This window comes from Phyllobates terribilis, unplaced genomic scaffold, assembly GCF_046119375.1.
Source record: "Phyllobates terribilis strain yellow unplaced genomic scaffold, ASM4611937v1 Scaffold_3584__1_contigs__length_74827, whole genome shotgun sequence".
Lineage (NCBI taxonomy): Eukaryota > Metazoa > Chordata > Amphibia > Anura > Dendrobatidae > Phyllobates > Phyllobates terribilis.
Window position 1 is genome coordinate 17257 of NW_027366337.1, and position 14671 is coordinate 31927.

At 45.8% G+C, this 14671-nt stretch overlaps 9 non-coding genes and 2 pseudogenes across 9 annotated transcripts; all 11 read right to left on the reverse strand.

The window, feature by feature from the left end:
- Nucleotides 1-1109: 1109 nt before the first annotated feature.
- Nucleotides 1110-1288, reverse strand: LOC141248097 (U2 spliceosomal RNA; annotated as a pseudogene).
- Nucleotides 1289-2078: 790 nt separating this feature from the next.
- On the reverse strand, nt 2079-2170 carry LOC141248098 (U2 spliceosomal RNA; annotated as a pseudogene).
- Nucleotides 2171-3285: 1115 nt separating this feature from the next.
- On the reverse strand, nt 3286-3476 carry LOC141248107 (U2 spliceosomal RNA). Its single transcript, XR_012311365.1, has one exon. It is a non-coding gene; the product is annotated as a U2 spliceosomal RNA (small nuclear RNA).
- A 1115-nt stretch (nt 3477-4591) lies between these two features.
- Nucleotides 4592-4782, reverse strand: LOC141248109 (U2 spliceosomal RNA). Its single transcript, XR_012311367.1, has one exon. It is a non-coding gene; the product is annotated as a U2 spliceosomal RNA (small nuclear RNA).
- Nucleotides 4783-5876: 1094 nt separating this feature from the next.
- LOC141248110 (U2 spliceosomal RNA) lies at nt 5877-6067 on the reverse strand. The gene has a single exon (XR_012311368.1). It is a non-coding gene; the product is annotated as a U2 spliceosomal RNA (small nuclear RNA).
- Nucleotides 6068-7185: 1118 nt separating this feature from the next.
- Nucleotides 7186-7376, reverse strand: LOC141248111 (U2 spliceosomal RNA). Its single transcript, XR_012311369.1, has one exon. It is a non-coding gene; the product is annotated as a U2 spliceosomal RNA (small nuclear RNA).
- Nucleotides 7377-8494: 1118 nt separating this feature from the next.
- Nucleotides 8495-8685, reverse strand: LOC141248112 (U2 spliceosomal RNA). Its single transcript, XR_012311370.1, has one exon. It is a non-coding gene; the product is annotated as a U2 spliceosomal RNA (small nuclear RNA).
- Nucleotides 8686-9803: 1118 nt separating this feature from the next.
- Nucleotides 9804-9994, reverse strand: LOC141248113 (U2 spliceosomal RNA). Its single transcript, XR_012311371.1, has one exon. It is a non-coding gene; the product is annotated as a U2 spliceosomal RNA (small nuclear RNA).
- A 1118-nt stretch (nt 9995-11112) lies between these two features.
- Nucleotides 11113-11303, reverse strand: LOC141248114 (U2 spliceosomal RNA). Its single transcript, XR_012311372.1, has one exon. It is a non-coding gene; the product is annotated as a U2 spliceosomal RNA (small nuclear RNA).
- Nucleotides 11304-12421: 1118 nt separating this feature from the next.
- Nucleotides 12422-12612, reverse strand: LOC141248115 (U2 spliceosomal RNA). The gene has a single exon (XR_012311373.1). It is a non-coding gene; the product is annotated as a U2 spliceosomal RNA (small nuclear RNA).
- Nucleotides 12613-13733: 1121 nt separating this feature from the next.
- Nucleotides 13734-13923, reverse strand: LOC141248092 (U2 spliceosomal RNA). The gene has a single exon (XR_012311352.1). It is a non-coding gene; the product is annotated as a U2 spliceosomal RNA (small nuclear RNA).
- Between the last annotated feature and the right edge of the window lie 748 nt (nt 13924-14671).

The window sequence follows — 14671 nt, forward strand, 5'->3', positions numbered from 1 at the left end:
AATTGGTTTCAAACTACGGAGCCACCCAAGGATCCTAAAAAGTCCATTTGTGGAGATGAGCTCCTGGACTCCCGTTAAGAAGACATGTTGTCAACCTCTAGATCCCTTACATGCCTGCACTTTTCGGCTTGCTGCTGCTGCAATCCACGCGTTTTAGATCTGCATAACTCCACCTCTTTAAACACAGCACCTTCACCCCCTGCTGTTCCCACCCGCCTCAACACCGTTGGAAGGGAGGAGAACCAATTAAGGCGGGGGGTGGGGTGGAACGAGCAGCTGTCTACCCTTAGCAGGAGGGCTCCTGATTACATACCTCTCCTGCTGCTGCTGCTGCTGGCTGTCCAGCAGCAGACTGAAGGTGGCTGCTGCTGTGCACAGGTATATAAAGGCTCAGAGCCTATTATGACACGCGCAGCCAGCGTTCCATTGCCACATTCCATCTACTGCAGGCAGGATACCTGGCTGGCTGAATGTCGCTGAGAAGCTCACAGAGACCGCCATAAGCAACAGTTTAACAGAATGCCACAGACTAATCAACCAAACTTTTTGGGTTGGGTTCTCTTTTATAGTCTGCAGGCATTAAATGAAAGAAGTCAGTGTTCCAGCAGAAGGAGACAACGTTTCAGAAAAGGCATTGTAGCAAACCAAAAAAGAAATTTTAAGCGCAGCAGTGTAACCAGCGCACATACCTGTTAGCTCGGGTGAGTTTAAAAGGCTGCTGTTGATAACAAGGGCATTTGCTAAATAGATGGTGTGTGTGCAACAATATACTGAAAGGTCAATTATATTGTGCAGCTTATCTCACCACCTGTAGTTATTTAGGTGAAAGCTCCAAAATGCTTGCCTAATATGTCTGTTTATCCAAAAGGAAGTAGAAAGGGAGAGCTAGAAAGATAGCATTGCATCACATTACATGGCAATGCAATGCACAGTTGCTGAAGTTGAACCAAAATGAGCTTGTAATCTGGCTTCTGCAACTTTGAACATGAAAAATCCAATGAGGAGAAGAAAAGCAGAGCCAAAGAGTCCATCCCAAAATCCGACAAACAAGCAAAATGAACAAAAAACATTGAATTCAATTCTTTCTGATTTTAGAAACTGCATTAAAGAATGGGTGCACCGGTCCTGGAGATACTGCAATACCAGGTCAATGCGTGGAGTGGACAGAGCAAGCTCTTTTTCCATCTCCCTGTTCTAAAAATCCATTTAATATATGGTCCCCAGATAGGGGACGTATCAGATATTAAACTGATAAGAACAGATTTCTTTTTTGAAAGCCCGAATTCGTGTACAAAACCCGAGTGCGCTTAAAAAAGTGACAAGTGCCACAAAAAAAGTGCACTAGGATGCTGGTCTTCTTGAAACCCTCTCCAAAAGGAGAAGGGTCCCCCAAACCATTCCCCGTCCCTCCGAGCCAAAAGGCCACAGCGAGGAACAGGGACAAAAAGCCACCTCCAGCCGAAGCCAGAGGCGACCCAATCTTACCCCCAGCACCTGCCCGAGTTCTCACCCGAGCAAGGCACTGGGAGCCAAAGACTGTGCTCCCCTCCCGGAAGAGGGGAGCCAACAACGCTCTCCTCCCGAAAGAGGAGAGCCAGGGGGGTTCAGGGGGGAGCGGAACCTGATGGCCACACACTCCCCCCCTAGACCTGCCAAGAGAGGAACCCGTAAGGGAACCGCATCCCGACAAAATCCTAGTAGGACGTGACACACGTGAATAAGTGGACACACAGTGACAAAGAAATTAAATAAATAGTGAAGGTTTCACAGTATAATACTGCCCGGACCTTCGACCGGGAATTGAAAAATTCCCCATCCTAAGGCCAGAAGGCCCGGAATAAGGGTGTGTGCGAAGAAAGAAAATTTGAAGTGCTTGTGCAAATGTGCCATAAACTCAAGTGGGGTTCCCAATCCCAGTGAGTTAAGGCACCCCAGGGTCACCACTCCTGGGGCACTTCACACTTCGGGCTTTCGATCTTCCCCGGCCCAATGGCGTCGATCCTGGGGTGGCCATGCTTTCCACCAGATGACTATATTAGCCACCTGGCATACTAACAAGCGCCTAAACCCCAGTGTGCATAATGTATCAATCTACTAGGGCGGCCAACATCCAAAACCGCCTTTTCGAAAGATACTACACTTGATCTTAGCCAAAAGGCCGAGAAGCGATAACCAGAATTGGTTTCAAACTACGGAGCCACCCAAGGATCCTAAAAAGTCCATTTGTGGAGATGAGCTCCTGGACTCCCGTTAAGAAGACATGTTGTCAACCTCTAGATCCCTTACATGCCTGCACTTTTCGGCTTGCTGCTGCTGCAATCCACGCGTTTTAGATCTGCATAACTCCACCTCTTTAAACACAGCACCTTCACCCCCTGCTGTTCCCACCCGCCTCAACACCGTTGGAAGGGAGGAGAACCAATTAAGGCGGGGGGTGGGGTGGAACGAGCAGCTGTCTACCCTTAGCAGGAGGGCTCCTGATTACATACCTCTCCTGCTGCTGCTGCTGCTGGCTGTCCAGCAGCAGACTGAAGGTGGCTGCTGCTGTGCACAGGTATATAAAGGCTCAGAGCCTATTATGACACGCGCAGCCAGCGTTCCATTGCCACATTCCATCTACTGCAGGCAGGATACCTGGCTGGCTGAATGTCGCTGAGAAGCTCACAGAGACCGCCATAAGCAACAGTTTAACAGAATGCCACAGACTAATCAACCAAACTTTTTGGGTTGGGTTCTCTTTTATAGTCTGCAGGCATTAAATGAAAGAAGTCAGTGTTCCAGCAGAAGGAGACAACGTTTCAGAAAAGGCATTGTAGCAAACCAAAAAAGAAATTTTAAGCGCAGCAGTGTAACCAGCGCACATACCTGTTAGCTCGGGTGAGTTTAAAAGGCTGCTGTTGATAACAAGGGCATTTGCTAAATAGATGGTGTGTGTGCAACAATATACTGAAAGGTCAATTATATTGTGCAGCTTATCTCACCACCTGTAGTTATTTAGGTGAAAGCTCCAAAATGCTTGCCTAATATGTCTGTTTATCCAAAAGGAAGTAGAAAGGGAGAGCTAGAAAGATAGCATTGCATCACATTACATGGCAATGCAATGCACAGTTGCTGAAGTTGAACCAAAATGAGCTTGTAATCTGGCTTCTGCAACTTTGAACATGAAAAATCCAATGAGGAGAAGAAAAGCAGAGCCAAAGAGTCCATCCCAAAATCCGACAAACAAGCAAAATGAACAAAAAACATTGAATTCAATTCTTTCTGATTTTAGAAACTGCATTAAAGAAGGGGTGCACCGGTCCTGGAGATACTGCAATACCAGGTCAATGCGTGGAGTGGACAGAGCAAGCTCTTTTTCCATCTCCCTGTTCTAAAAATCCATTTAATATATGGTCCCCAGATAGGGGACGTATCAGATATTAAACTGATAAGAACAGATACTACACTTGATCTTAGCCAAAAGGCCGAGAAGCGATAACCAGAATTGGTTTCAAACTACGGAGCCACCCAAGGATCCTAAAAAGTCCATTTGTGGAGATGAGCTCCTGGACTCCCGTTAAGAAGACATGTTGTCAACCTCTAGATCCCTTACATGCCTGCACTTTTCGGCTTGCTGCTGCTGCAATCCACGCGTTTTAGATCTGCATAACTCCACCTCTTTAAACACAGCACCTTCACCCCCTGCTGTTCCCACCCGCCTCAACACCGTTGGAAGGGAGGAGAACCAATTAAGGCGGGGGGTGGGGTGGAACGAGCAGCTGTCTACCCTTAGCAGGAGGGCTCCTGATTACATACCTCTCCTGCTGCTGCTGCTGCTGGCTGTCCAGCAGCAGACTGAAGGTGGCTGCTGCTGTGCACAGGTATATAAAGGCTCAGAGCCTATTATGACACGCGCAGCCAGCGTTCCATTGCCACATTCCATCTACTGCAGGCAGGATACCTGGCTGGCTGAATGTCGCTGAGAAGCTCACAGAGACCGCCATAAGCAACAGTTTAACAGAATGCCACAGACTAATCAACCAAACTTTTTGGGTTGGGTTCTCTTTTATAGTCTGCAGGCATTAAATGAAAGAAGTCAGTGTTCCAGCAGAAGGAGACAACGTTTCAGAAAAGGCATTGTAGCAAACCAAAAAAGAAATTTTAAGCGCAGCAGTGTAACCAGCGCACATACCTGTTAGCTCGGGTGAGTTTAAAAGGCTGCTGTTGATAACAAGGGCATTTGCTAAATAGATGGTGTGTGTGCAACAATATACTGAAAGGTCAATTATATTGTGCAGCTTATCTCACCACCTGTAGTTATTTAGGTGAAAGCTCCAAAATGCTTGCCTAATATGTCTGTTTATCCAAAAGGAAGTAGAAAGGGAGAGCTAGAAAGATAGCATTGCATCACATTACATGGCAATGCAATGCACAGTTGCTGAAGTTGAACCAAAATGAGCTTGTAATCTGGCTTCTGCAACTTTGAACATGAAAAATCCAATGAGGAGAAGAAAAGCAGAGCCAAAGAGTCCATCCCAAAATCCGACAAACAAGCAAAATGAACAAAAAACATTGAATTCAATTCTTTCTGATTTTAGAAACTGCATTAAAGAAGGGGTGCACCGGTCCTGGAGATACTGCAATACCAGGTCAATGCGTGGAGTGGACAGAGCAAGCTCTTTTTCCATCTCCCTGTTCTAAAAATCCATTTAATATATGGTCCCCAGATAGGGGACGTATCAGATATTAAACTGATAAGAACAGATACTACACTTGATCTTAGCCAAAAGGCCGAGAAGCGATAACCAGAATTGGTTTCAAACTACGGAGCCACCCAAGGATCCTAAAAAGTCCATTTGTGGAGATGAGCTCCTGGACTCCCGTTAAGAAGACATGTTGTCAACCTCTAGATCCCTTACATGCCTGCACTTTTCGGCTTGCTGCTGCTGCAATCCACGCGTTTTAGATCTGCATAACTCCACCTCTTTAAACACAGCACCTTCACCCCCTGCTGTTCCCACCCGCCTCAACACCGTTGGAAGGGAGGAGAACCAATTAAGGCGGGGGGTGGGGTGGAACGAGCAGCTGTCTACCCTTAGCAGGAGGGCTCCTGATTACATACCTCTCCTGCTGCTGCTGCTGCTGCTGGCTGTCCAGCAGCAGACTGAAGGTGGCTGCTGCTGTGCACAGGTATATAAAGGCTCAGAGCCTATTATGACACGCGCAGCCAGCGTTCCATTGCCACATTCCATCTACTGCAGGCAGGATACCTGGCTGGCTGAATGTCGCTGAGAAGCTCACAGAGACCGCCATAAGCAACAGTTTAACAGAATGCCACAGACTAATCAACCAAACTTTTTGGGTTGGGTTCTCTTTTATAGTCTGCAGGCATTAAATGAAAGACAACGTTTCAGAAAAGGCATTGTAGCAAACCAAAAAAGAAATTTTAAGCGCAGCAGTGTAACCAGCGCACATACCTGTTAGCTCGGGTGAGTTTAAAAGGCTGCTGTTGATAACAAGGGCATTTGCTAAATAGATGGTGTGTGTGCAACAATATACTGAAAGGTCAATTATATTGTGCAGCTTATCTCACCACCTGTAGTTATTTAGGTGAAAGCTCCAAAATGCTTGCCTAATATGTCTGTTTATCCAAAAGGAAGTAGAAAGGGAGAGCTAGAAAGATAGCATTGCATCACATTACATGGCAATGCAATGCACAGTTGCTGAAGTTGAACCAAAATGAGCTTGTAATCTGGCTTCTGCAACTTTGAACATGAAAAATCCAATGAGGAGAAGAAAAGCAGAGCCAAAGAGTCCATCCCAAAATCCGACAAACAAGCAAAATGAACAAAAAACATTGAATTCAATTCTTTCTGATTTTAGAAACTGCATTAAAGAAGGGGTGCACCGGTCCTGGAGATACTGCAATACCAGGTCAATGCGTGGAGTGGACAGAGCAAGCTCTTTTTCCATCTCCCTGTTCTAAAAATCCATTTAATATATGGTCCCCAGATAGGGGACGTATCAGATATTAAACTGATAAGAACAGATACTACACTTGATCTTAGCCAAAAGGCCGAGAAGCGATAACCAGAATTGGTTTCAAACTACGGAGCCACCCAAGGATCCTAAAAAGTCCATTTGTGGAGATGAGCTCCTGGACTCCCGTTAAGAAGACATGTTGTCAACCTCTAGATCCCTTACATGCCTGCACTTTTCGGCTTGCTGCTGCTGCAATCCACGCGTTTTAGATCTGCATAACTCCACCTCTTTAAACACAGCACCTTCACCCCCTGCTGTTCCCACCCGCCTCAACACCGTTGGAAGGGAGGAGAACCAATTAAGGCGGGGGGTGGGGTGGAACGAGCAGCTGTCTACCCTTAGCAGGAGGGCTCCTGATTACATACCTCTCCTGCTGCTGCTGCTGCTGCTGGCTGTCCAGCAGCAGACTGAAGGTGGCTGCTGCTGTGCACAGGTATATAAAGGCTCAGAGCCTATTATGACACGCGCAGCCAGCGTTCCATTGCCACATTCCATCTACTGCAGGCAGGATACCTGGCTGGCTGAATGTCGCTGAGAAGCTCACAGAGACCGCCATAAGCAACAGTTTAACAGAATGCCACAGACTAATCAACCAAACTTTTTGGGTTGGGTTCTCTTTTATAGTCTGCAGGCATTAAATGAAAGAAGTCAGTGTTCCAGCAGAAGGAGACAACGTTTCAGAAAAGGCATTGTAGCAAACCAAAAAAGAAATTTTAAGCGCAGCAGTGTAACCAGCGCACATACCTGTTAGCTCGGGTGAGTTTAAAAGGCTGCTGTTGATAACAAGGGCATTTGCTAAATAGATGGTGTGTGTGCAACAATATACTGAAAGGTCAATTATATTGTGCAGCTTATCTCACCACCTGTAGTTATTTAGGTGAAAGCTCCAAAATGCTTGCCTAATATGTCTGTTTATCCAAAAGGAAGTAGAAAGGGAGAGCTAGAAAGATAGCATTGCATCACATTACATGGCAATGCAATGCACAGTTGCTGAAGTTGAACCAAAATGAGCTTGTAATCTGGCTTCTGCAACTTTGAACATGAAAAATCCAATGAGGAGAAGAAAAGCAGAGCCAAAGAGTCCATCCCAAAATCCGACAAACAAGCAAAATGAACAAAAAACATTGAATTCAATTCTTTCTGATTTTAGAAACTGCATTAAAGAAGGGGTGCACCGGTCCTGGAGATACTGCAATACCAGGTCAATGCGTGGAGTGGACAGAGCAAGCTCTTTTTCCATCTCCCTGTTCTAAAAATCCATTTAATATATGGTCCCCAGATAGGGGACGTATCAGATATTAAACTGATAAGAACAGATACTACACTTGATCTTAGCCAAAAGGCCGAGAAGCGATAACCAGAATTGGTTTCAAACTACGGAGCCACCCAAGGATCCTAAAAAGTCCATTTGTGGAGATGAGCTCCTGGACTCCCGTTAAGAAGACATGTTGTCAACCTCTAGATCCCTTACATGCCTGCACTTTTCGGCTTGCTGCTGCTGCAATCCACGCGTTTTAGATCTGCATAACTCCACCTCTTTAAACACAGCACCTTCACCCCCTGCTGTTCCCACCCGCCTCAACACCGTTGGAAGGGAGGAGAACCAATTAAGGCGGGGGGTGGGGTGGAACGAGCAGCTGTCTACCCTTAGCAGGAGGGCTCCTGATTACATACCTCTCCTGCTGCTGCTGCTGCTGCTGGCTGTCCAGCAGCAGACTGAAGGTGGCTGCTGCTGTGCACAGGTATATAAAGGCTCAGAGCCTATTATGACACGCGCAGCCAGCGTTCCATTGCCACATTCCATCTACTGCAGGCAGGATACCTGGCTGGCTGAATGTCGCTGAGAAGCTCACAGAGACCGCCATAAGCAACAGTTTAACAGAATGCCACAGACTAATCAACCAAACTTTTTGGGTTGGGTTCTCTTTTATAGTCTGCAGGCATTAAATGAAAGAAGTCAGTGTTCCAGCAGAAGGAGACAACGTTTCAGAAAAGGCATTGTAGCAAACCAAAAAAGAAATTTTAAGCGCAGCAGTGTAACCAGCGCACATACCTGTTAGCTCGGGTGAGTTTAAAAGGCTGCTGTTGATAACAAGGGCATTTGCTAAATAGATGGTGTGTGTGCAACAATATACTGAAAGGTCAATTATATTGTGCAGCTTATCTCACCACCTGTAGTTATTTAGGTGAAAGCTCCAAAATGCTTGCCTAATATGTCTGTTTATCCAAAAGGAAGTAGAAAGGGAGAGCTAGAAAGATAGCATTGCATCACATTACATGGCAATGCAATGCACAGTTGCTGAAGTTGAACCAAAATGAGCTTGTAATCTGGCTTCTGCAACTTTGAACATGAAAAATCCAATGAGGAGAAGAAAAGCAGAGCCAAAGAGTCCATCCCAAAATCCGACAAACAAGCAAAATGAACAAAAAACATTGAATTCAATTCTTTCTGATTTTAGAAACTGCATTAAAGAAGGGGTGCACCGGTCCTGGAGATACTGCAATACCAGGTCAATGCGTGGAGTGGACAGAGCAAGCTCTTTTTCCATCTCCCTGTTCTAAAAATCCATTTAATATATGGTCCCCAGATAGGGGACGTATCAGATATTAAACTGATAAGAACAGATACTACACTTGATCTTAGCCAAAAGGCCGAGAAGCGATAACCAGAATTGGTTTCAAACTACGGAGCCACCCAAGGATCCTAAAAAGTCCATTTGTGGAGATGAGCTCCTGGACTCCCGTTAAGAAGACATGTTGTCAACCTCTAGATCCCTTACATGCCTGCACTTTTCGGCTTGCTGCTGCTGCAATCCACGCGTTTTAGATCTGCATAACTCCACCTCTTTAAACACAGCACCTTCACCCCCTGCTGTTCCCACCCGCCTCAACACCGTTGGAAGGGAGGAGAACCAATTAAGGCGGGGGGTGGGGTGGAACGAGCAGCTGTCTACCCTTAGCAGGAGGGCTCCTGATTACATACCTCTCCTGCTGCTGCTGCTGCTGCTGGCTGTCCAGCAGCAGACTGAAGGTGGCTGCTGCTGTGCACAGGTATATAAAGGCTCAGAGCCTATTATGACACGCGCAGCCAGCGTTCCATTGCCACATTCCATCTACTGCAGGCAGGATACCTGGCTGGCTGAATGTCGCTGAGAAGCTCACAGAGACCGCCATAAGCAACAGTTTAACAGAATGCCACAGACTAATCAACCAAACTTTTTGGGTTGGGTTCTCTTTTATAGTCTGCAGGCATTAAATGAAAGAAGTCAGTGTTCCAGCAGAAGGAGACAACGTTTCAGAAAAGGCATTGTAGCAAACCAAAAAAGAAATTTTAAGCGCAGCAGTGTAACCAGCGCACATACCTGTTAGCTCGGGTGAGTTTAAAAGGCTGCTGTTGATAACAAGGGCATTTGCTAAATAGATGGTGTGTGTGCAACAATATACTGAAAGGTCAATTATATTGTGCAGCTTATCTCACCACCTGTAGTTATTTAGGTGAAAGCTCCAAAATGCTTGCCTAATATGTCTGTTTATCCAAAAGGAAGTAGAAAGGGAGAGCTAGAAAGATAGCATTGCATCACATTACATGGCAATGCAATGCACAGTTGCTGAAGTTGAACCAAAATGAGCTTGTAATCTGGCTTCTGCAACTTTGAACATGAAAAATCCAATGAGGAGAAGAAAAGCAGAGCCAAAGAGTCCATCCCAAAATCCGACAAACAAGCAAAATGAACAAAAAACATTGAATTCAATTCTTTCTGATTTTAGAAACTGCATTAAAGAAGGGGTGCACCGGTCCTGGAGATACTGCAATACCAGGTCAATGCGTGGAGTGGACAGAGCAAGCTCTTTTTCCATCTCCCTGTTCTAAAAATCCATTTAATATATGGTCCCCAGATAGGGGACGTATCAGATATTAAACTGATAAGAACAGATACTACACTTGATCTTAGCCAAAAGGCCGAGAAGCGATAACCAGAATTGGTTTCAAACTACGGAGCCACCCAAGGATCCTAAAAAGTCCATTTGTGGAGATGAGCTCCTGGACTCCCGTTAAGAAGACATGTTGTCAACCTCTAGATCCCTTACATGCCTGCACTTTTCGGCTTGCTGCTGCTGCAATCCACGCGTTTTAGATCTGCATAACTCCACCTCTTTAAACACAGCACCTTCACCCCCTGCTGTTCCCACCCGCCTCAACACCGTTGGAAGGGAGGAGAACCAATTAAGGCGGGGGGTGGGGTGGAACGAGCAGCTGTCTACCCTTAGCAGGAGGGCTCCTGATTACATACCTCTCCTGCTGCTGCTGCTGCTGCTGGCTGTCCAGCAGCAGACTGAAGGTGGCTGCTGCTGTGCACAGGTATATAAAGGCTCAGAGCCTATTATGACACGCGCAGCCAGCGTTCCATTGCCACATTCCATCTACTGCAGGCAGGATACCTGGCTGGCTGAATGTCGCTGAGAAGCTCACAGAGACCGCCATAAGCAACAGTTTAACAGAATGCCACAGACTAATCAACCAAACTTTTTGGGTTGGGTTCTCTTTTATAGTCTGCAGGCATTAAATGAAAGAAGTCAGTGTTCCAGCAGAAGGAGACAACGTTTCAGAAAAGGCATTGTAGCAAACCAAAAAAGAAATTTTAAGCGCAGCAGTGTAACCAGCGCACATACCTGTTAGCTCGGGTGAGTTTAAAAGGCTGCTGTTGATAACAAGGGCATTTGCTAAATAGATGGTGTGTGTGCAACAATATACTGAAAGGTCAATTATATTGTGCAGCTTATCTCACCACCTGTAGTTATTTAGGTGAAAGCTCCAAAATGCTTGCCTAATATGTCTGTTTATCCAAAAGGAAGTAGAAAGGGAGAGCTAGAAAGATAGCATTGCATCACATTACATGGCAATGCAATGCACAGTTGCTGAAGTTGAACCAAAATGAGCTTGTAATCTGGCTTCTGCAACTTTGAACATGAAAAATCCAATGAGGAGAAGAAAAGCAGAGCCAAAGAGTCCATCCCAAAATCCGACAAACAAGCAAAATGAACAAAAAACATTGAATTCAATTCTTTCTGATTTTAGAAACTGCATTAAAGAAGGGGTGCACCGGTCCTGGAGATACTGCAATACCAGGTCAATGCGTGGAGTGGACAGAGCAAGCTCTTTTTCCATCTCCCTGTTCTAAAAATCCATTTAATATATGGTCCCCAGATAGGGGACGTATCAGATATTAAACTGATAAGAACAGATACTACACTTGATCTTAGCCAAAAGGCCGAGAAGCGATAACCAGAATTGGTTTCAAACTACGGAGCCACCCAAGGATCCTAAAAAGTCCATTTGTGGAGATGAGCTCCTGGACTCCCGTTAAGAAGACATGTTGTCAACCTCTAGATCCCTTACATGCCTGCACTTTTCGGCTTGCTGCTGCTGCAATCCACGCGTTTTAGATCTGCATAACTCCACCTCTTTAAACACAGCACCTTCACCCCCTGCTGTTCCCACCCGCCTCAACACCGTTGGAAGGGAGGAGAACCAATTAAGGCGGGGGGTGGGGTGGAACGAGCAGCTGTCTACCCTTAGCAGGAGGGCTCCTGATTACATACCTCTCCTGCTGCTGCTGCTGCTGCTGGCTGTCCAGCAGCAGACTGAAGGTGGCTGCTGCTGTGCACAGGTATATAAAGGCTCAGAGCCTATTATGACACGCGCAGCCAGCGTTCCATTGCCACATTCCATCTACTGCAGGCAGGATACCTGGCTGGCTGAATGTCGCTGAGAAGCTCACAGAGACCGCCATAAGCAACAGTTTAACAGAATGCCACAGACTAATCAACCAAACTTTTTGGGTTGGGTTCTCTTTTATAGTCTGCAGGCATTAAATGAAAGAAGTCAGTGTTCCAGCAGAAGGAGACAACGTTTCAGAAAAGGCATTGTAGCAAACCAAAAAAGAAATTTTAAGCGCAGCAGTGTAACCAGCGCACATACCTGTTAGCTCGGGTGAGTTTAAAAGGCTGCTGTTGATAACAAGGGCATTTGCTAAATAGATGGTGTGTGTGCAACAATATACTGAAAGGTCAATTATATTGTGCAGCTTATCTCACCACCTGTAGTTATTTAGGTGAAAGCTCCAAAATGCTTGCCTAATATGTCTGTTTATCCAAAAGGAAGTAGAAAGGGAGAGCTAGAAAGATAGCATTGCATCACATTACATGGCAATGCAATGCACAGTTGCTGAAGTTGAACCAAAATGAGCTTGTAATCTGGCTTCTGCAACTTTGAACATGAAAAATCCAATGAGGAGAAGAAAAGCAGAGCCAAAGAGTCCATCCCAAAATCCGACAAACAAGCAAAATGAACAAAAAACATTGAATTCAATTCTTTCTGATTTTAGAAACTGCATTAAAGAAGGGGTGCACCGGTCCTGGAGATACTGCAATACCAGGTCAATGCGTGGAGTGGACAGAGCAAGCTCTTTTTCCATCTCCCTGTTCTAAAAATCCATTTAATATATGGTCCCCAGATAGGGGACGTATCAGATATTAAACTGATAAGAACAGATACTACACTTGATCTTAGCCAAAAGGCCGAGAAGCGATAACCAGAATTGGTTTCAAACTACGGAGCCACCCAAGGATCCTAAAAAGTCCATTTGTGGAGATGAGCTCCTGGACTCCCGTTAAGAAGACATGTTGTCAACCTCTAGATCCCTTACATGCCTGCACTTTTCGGCTTGCTGCTGCTGCAATCCACGCGTTTTAGATCTGCATAACTCCACCTCTTTAAACACAGCACCTTCACCCCCTGCTGTTCCCACCCGCCTCAACACCGTTGGAAGGGAGGAGAACCAATTAAGGCGGGGGGTGGGGTGGAACGAGCAGCTGTCTACCCTTAGCAGGAGGGCTCCTGATTACATACCTCTCCTGCTGCTGCTGCTGCTGCTGGCTGTCCAGCAGCAGACTGAAGGTGGCTGCTGCTGTGCACAGGTATATAAAGGCTCAGAGCCTATTATGACACGCGCAGCCAGCGTTCCATTGCCACATTCCATCTACTGCAGGCAGGATACCTGGCTGGCTGAATGTCGCTGAGAAGCTCACAGAGACCGCCATAAGCAACAGTTTAACAGAATGCCACAGACTAATCAACCAAACTTTTTGGGTTGGGTTCTCTTTTATAGTCTGCAGGCATTAAATGAAAGAAGTCAGTGTTCCAGCAGAAGGAGACAACGTTTCAGAAAAGGCATTGTAGCAAACCAAAAAAGAAATTTTAAGCGCAGCAGTGTAACCAGCGCACATACCTGTTAGCTCGGGTGAGTTTAAAAGGCTGCTGTTGTTGATAACAAGGGCATTTGCTAAATAGATGGTGTGTGTGCAACAATATACTGAAAGGTCAATTATATTGTGCAGCTTATCTCACCACCTGTAGTTATTTAGGTGAAAGCTCCAAAATGCTTGCCTAATATGTCTGTTTATCCAAAAGGAAGTAGAAAGGGAGAGCTAGAAAGATAGCATTGCATCACATTACATGGCAATGCAATGCACAGTTGCTGAAGTTGAACCAAAATGAGCTTGTAATCTGGCTTCTGCAACTTTGAACATGAAAAATCCAATGAGGAGAAGAAAAGCAGAGCCAAAGAGTCCATCCCAAAATCCGACAAACAAGCAAAATGAACAAAAAACATTGAATTCAATTCTTTCTGATTTTAGAAACTGCATTAAAGAAGGGGTGCACCGGTCCTGGAGATACTGCAATACCAGGTCAATGCGTGGAGTGGACAGAGCAAGCTCTTTTTCCATCTCCCTGTTCTAAAAATCCATTTAATATATGGTCCCCAGATAGGGGACGTATCAGATATTAACTGATAAGAACAGATACTACACTTGATCTTAGCCAAAAGGCCGAGAAGCGATAACCAGAATTGGTTTCAAACTACGGAGCCACCCAAGGATCCCTAAAAAGTCCATTTGTGGAGATGAGCTCCTGGACTCCCGTTAAGAAGACATGTTGTCAACCTCTAGATCCCTTACATGCCTGCACTTTTCGGCTTGCTGCTGCTGCATCCACGCGTTTTAGATCTGCATAACTCCACCTCTTTAAACACAGCACCTTCACCCCCTGCTGTTCCCACCCGCCTCAACACAGTTGGAAGGGAGGAGAACCAATTAAGGCGGGGGGTGGGGTGGAACGAGCAGCTGTCTACCCTTAGCAGGAGGGCTCCTGATTACATACCTCTCCTGCTGCTGCTGCTGCTGCTGGCTGTCCAGCAGCAGACTGAAGGTGGCTGCTGCTGTGCACAGGTATATAAAGGCTCAGAGCCTATTATGACACGCGCAGCCAGCGTTCCATTGCCACATTCCATCTACTGCAGGCAGGATACCTGGCTGGCTGAATGTCGCTGAGAAGCTCACAGAGACCGCCATAAGCAACAGTTTAACAGAATGCCACAGACTAATCAACCAAACTTTTTGGGTTGGGTTCTCTTTTATAGTCTGCAGGCATTAAATGAAAGAAGTCAGTGTTCCAGCAGAAGGAGACAACGTTTTCAGAAAAGGCATTGTAGCAAACCAAAAAAGAAATTTTAAGCGCAGCAGTGTAACCAGCGCACATACCTGTTAGCTCGGGTGAGTTTAAAAGGCTGCTGTTGATAACAAGGGCATT